The 5,463-nt window shown below is 33.5% G+C and overlaps 1 non-coding gene across 1 annotated transcript; it reads right to left on the bottom strand.

Annotated features, from left to right (window-relative positions):
• Window positions 1-1,437: 1,437 nt before the first annotated feature.
• TRNAH-GUG lies at window positions 1,438-1,509 on the bottom strand. Its single transcript has one exon. It is a non-coding gene; the product is annotated as a tRNA-His (tRNA).
• Window positions 1,510-5,463: the final 3,954 nt, after the last annotated feature.

Raw genomic sequence — 5,463 nt, 5'->3', positions numbered from 1 at the left:
ATATGATTATATTCATTAATTAGTAAATTGGTTAATTATATGATAATTGGCCGAAAACCTCTCCTCGGTCGTGCGTTAGTGAGAGAATCTGAAGTCGGTTATTGTAACCAAAGAATAAAATGAAAATTTTTTTCATTTTGCAAAAGTTGAAAATTTTGCCTAGCTTAAGAGCTTATACGATAGTAGCTCATCATCTAAACGATCGCACACCAGTGCCTAAACGATCGCACGCCTGTCCCTAAACAATCGCTTAGCTTTTCTAAATGATTACATAGCGTGCCGTATTTTCTAAATGATCGTCTACCTTTTATTAAACGATCACTTAGTAAAATCTACACAATCGTGTAGCTTTATCTAAACGATAAGTACCCTTGCTATACGATAGCTCTTTCTCTCCCTTGCTTATCGTCTACACGATCTATCTTTTCTCCCACCTCTACCAAATTCACCAAAGACCACACTTTAGATTCTCACTCCGAGAATACCAAGAGCTCCAATTGGTGGTGTCGTCCCCGTTGTTACTTGTTCGTGTTTGTTTGAGTTGCTGCTATTCGTGTAGATGATCGTGCTATTGCAGCCGACTGATTTGTTGGGCGATACAGCGCGTAGAGGTTCTTCCGCTACTTCTGAGTTCGACGTTTGAAGAGAATCTTCAACTGGTATGGGAACTCTTTTCCTTGTATTTTATTGTTCGAAGCATGTTGTTAATTGGTGTTAATTTGCATATCTATCTGTTGGAATGTATGTGTTGTATTTCGGTCACAATAAAATGAGAAATGAATGCAAAAAAATGGGTGCATCCCTATTACCCTTCTAAGAAATTTTCTTTTGAATTTCTGGAAAGAATCTTTGTTATGGTCAAAATTAGTTATAGTACCAATGACACCTTACATGTCATTAAAAGTAGATGAATCCAAAGAATCAAGATGACTTTTATCTCAAGCAATTCAAACGGATCCATTGTCCATCATCTTTATTTTATTTGCTTTGTGAAAAAGGAGTTTGGCCAATTCAATGGAAAATTGCACCACAATGAATACCTTGTTTTTCTCATGGCCCACAAGACTTTTGAGTTTTTCCTCAATCAAAGCTTCTGTATGAGGAAGAGAAGGCTAAGATTTGCTCAATCTATGCATTGAAAACTCCAAGTTCTAACTAAAATTAAAATCTCCCTATAAATAACATCATGTGGTTAAATTAAAATTCTAACTAAAAATATTACATTGGGATGAGAATTAAACTTCCTATTAATTAGACAAAGTACGATGGAGATTAAACATACAAATAAAAGAAGGGCGTCAAAAAAGCTCTAAAGAGAAAGCACGGAGCAAAGAATCAATAAGAAAAATTACATAGACTGTTAAGGAATATCGTGGTATATTATAACAACAATTTTACATTATCTACAAACGAGTTTCGATGCAAAATTTTAAAAAATGTGGCTGCTGGGATTCGAGCCCAGGTCTCCACGGCCACAACGTGGAATTCTCACCACTAAACTACAGCCACTTTGGACAATTTACATACAAAATTAAACAACAATAATATACCTGCTTTATCATTCAAATGTTATCCAAATTTTATATGCAATGCTATTTGTCACTCGATTCATTTACCTTAAATGAGATTGACTCATATTCAACTCAATTATATCTTTTGTGAATGTTATGGTTGTAAAATTTTAAGTGAAGCCTAAATGAATAAAATTTATATATCGTCAATTTTGAAAATATTTTAATGTGGACTACAAATTAAAAATAATATATAAAAATATTTATTGTGAATCTAGAATTCAAAATAAAAATAATATATATTTAAATTCAAATTTAAAATAAATACATAAATATTCAAACGAAAAAATTTAAATTTAAATAATGTATAAGCCTATACATTGAAAATTAAAAATTTAAAAATTAAGATAATATATAAATACAAAATTAAGAAATAATAAATAAATAACTAAAAATGAGACTTTAAGAACTTAAATAACTTGAATCAAACTTCATACACTAAGTGTGAAATTCAAACTTTCGAAGTTAAAATTTTGAGATAATGAGAGGGGAAAAACTTGAGTGATGCTTAGCCCCTACTTCACCTAATTAAAAATTAACACGTGGCAATTTATTATTTTTTTAAATAAGATTAGAAAAATTTTGTGTATAGATGAAGGGGAGCATGGGATTAGGTACAACAAGAGCAACCTATGTTCTATATAATCATTGCTCTTATGAGACAATGACGATGTATGTATCATGTTGTTGTGTGCTACGACATATGTATATATAATTACCCAATCAAGTTTTAAAGTCATTTTCAATAAAATTATTAATCTTAATCAAATTGCCTTCGACTTCCAATTAATAATTTGGGAAGATGGTAAGAACCATAAAATATGAAGGAAAAAAAAAGGAGAGAAATTAGGTGCCATATTTATTTATTTATATACAAAAGAGCTTTTCAAATCTAATCCAATTTCTAGAAACCAGCTGGATTTTCGAGAATGGTTTATTTATTTATTGATTTATTTACTTTTGTTAGAAAATGGATTTTCGAGAATTATTAATTAGGTTCTACTAATAATTATTTAGATTTGTTTAGTAACAGTTTGATTTTTTTTTATTTTTAGCTATTAAAAGTTAATTAAGTCTATAAATACTTCTTCCACCCATAAATTTTGTACTTTGATATCTATTTTCTACCACTACTCTAAAAAACTAAGTCAAGTTTTGAAAACCTAAAAATAATAGCTTTAGAAATTTTATTCTCGGTTTTAAAATTGGTAAAGAATTCACTTCCTTACTTGAAAAAGTTGAAAATCAAGGCGATGTAATAATAAGAACCCATGCATAACTTTCTGAAGTTTTGTATGGTAACTATATATATATATATTCACACGAGATTTCAATAGAAATTTATTTCGTGAAACTTGAACTTTGCATTTGTATTAATTTTGTGGAAAGTGAGTACAATCTCTAATACACAATATTTTGATGCTTTCAAAATAAACTATAAACTTTAAGCTAGTTGATCTTCTTGAACGATCGGCCTTTGGGCTTGTTGATCTTCTTGGGTGATCGGCCTTTGGGCTTGTTGATCTTCTTGGATGATCAGCCTTTGGGTAGAGACGCGACAACCATTAATGCATAGTAATGTTTATTATCTTAAATCGCCCGAGTAATCCTAGCTCATTGCACTAACGCGTCGCACACCTCTCGGTGATCAGCTGCATGACTATATCTCTATAGTGCATGGTTGCGTCGAGTATAAGATTGTGTCTATCTCTAGGAACAGTGCGAACTTTGCTTTAGTGCGTTCCATCTCTTATCTTCTCAGGCAGTTAGACGCGGCTATTTAACTTATAGACAAGCAATGCAACATCCCATAGACAGGCGTTGCTACAGCCTTTCACCAAGCAAAGAGGATTAACTCATTATACTCGCAAAACGCACACCTCTCGGTGGGTTGCTTTATGCGTCCTATATCTAGGCTACACGATTAAGCATCCGATTGTCTTTGATAAATAAACGCTGAAGATAAACTATGATAGAGATGAAGTAGATGAAGAAGATGGCAATGAAGGAGTTAAGATGTGCATTGATCACAAAATATCTTAATATCTTAAGCTAAAATGTAATACAACATAGAGATTAGAAGAGAAAGGAAGGACTCTACGTCAAGACTACCGGTTGTGCCATGGATGAATGGTAGAGATGTCTCTCTCGAGCTCTATCTCCGGTGAAAGCTCCGGTCGTCACTCGGTCTGGTTTCTGGAGATGAAGAATTCTCATTGAAAATCTCGTTCAAGCTCTCATCTGTGATCACAAACCTCTACCTTAAGGCAGAAGTTTGTATGTCTTGAAATGAAGGTCCAAAGGATATTTATAGAGTTTAAACACCGACAGCTATCATGATTATGTTATGGCTCACTGATGCTTTTGTCGCGATATGGGTAATGTCATATTGCCTTATCTTGTTGATACTCCCAAGGTATGCGTCCGAGCTTGATTCAGCTGAAGCATCAACGCGTTCTACCCATCTTGCGATCGTCCCTCTATTATGGTTGTCACTCTGTGGCCGCAATTTCCAATTGATCACCGCATTCACTTGATCACCGCAACTTCCATGCGATGGACGCATTCGGTTACCGCAACTTCCATGCGATGGATGCATACGATCCAACTTTCAGTGCATGCGTTTGTCTTTGTGATCGCCTGGCTTCAGCCATGCGTTTGTCTTCGATTGCTTATTTTCAACACATGCGTTTGATTCCTACAATAGCTACAAAATACACTTTGGCATGGAGTAATGCATAATATTGGGGTCAGTGAGAATTTAGGTGCTAATTGACGCAAAACTCAATTTTTCGCAAATTCTAAGTATTATCACCACATTTTCTACTTATTAGCCCTCATGATTCTAAATAAAAGGCTTATAATAACTGGCATTTCTGCCAGTTATCAACTTCAGTCTTCTGAATGCTTGCATCTTCAAAGGACTTCAGTCTTCAGGATGCTTGTATCTTCGAAGGACTTCAGTCTTTAGGTATGATCAGCTTCAGAAGTCAAGGAGTCTTCTAATTGTAAAGAATTCTCTATAAGCTCTCTGGACTATATAATTGCTGACCCTCACAAATGAGAAGAACTCCTCTATTTATAGAGTTCTCTACTGGACTTCATGGGCTTGGGCTTGGTCGGTCCATAGGCCTGACTAATTGGATTTGGACCTTATTTGATATTTTGATCAAATTAAGCCTATTTATAGGCTAAATTGGACTTTTAGCCTAAAAAATAATATCAAATTGAACCGAAGTAATTTTATTCAATCCAACGGTTAAGAAGGAAACATGTGGCATCATTAGACTTCGTCAATTTATGTCTTCAACTTCAATTTGGGACAAATGTCAACTTCTAATTAGTCTCGAATTCCATTATTTGGAATTTCGTCATTAATTTAGTAAATGACGTTGTAATTTGCGATCGGTCCAAAATTTCTCATTTAACAAATGTCCCTTTTTCGTGATTTATGCACGTATATGGGTAGATGAATCTCGAAAAATGTAATTTGAAATCAAAGTATGATTTTGACTCTTTTAATTTGATGCAACATCATGATCAAAATATGAGAATTTAGCTCAAAATTTTGATTTGAAATTTTGTTTTCTTGACACATTTTTCCCCAAATAAACAAAAAAGGAATTTCAGTCTCTGACTTTCTTGTTCCCGAGTAAACTCTAATTTGAACTAAAGTAGAATTTATTCTCCATTTTAATTGCAAATTGAATTTTGAGTAGTATCCCAAATTTTAACAACTTTTCGTTTTAGTTCGGAATAATCTCAATTCTTCATGCAAATTTGAAGTATAATTTTGACTTGGCCTTTCTCTTAGCTTCAATTTTGATTTGGAGTAGAATTTCGAGTTCGTTTTTCTCTTTACTTCCACCTTGATTTGGTGAAGCTCGGAATG

This window comes from Benincasa hispida, chromosome 4 (genome assembly GCF_009727055.1).
Source record: "Benincasa hispida cultivar B227 chromosome 4, ASM972705v1, whole genome shotgun sequence".
In the NCBI taxonomy this organism is placed as follows: Eukaryota; Viridiplantae; Streptophyta; class Magnoliopsida; order Cucurbitales; family Cucurbitaceae; genus Benincasa; species Benincasa hispida.
Note: the sequence above shows the minus strand (reverse complement) of the source record. Positions and strands in the feature narration are given on the sequence as shown.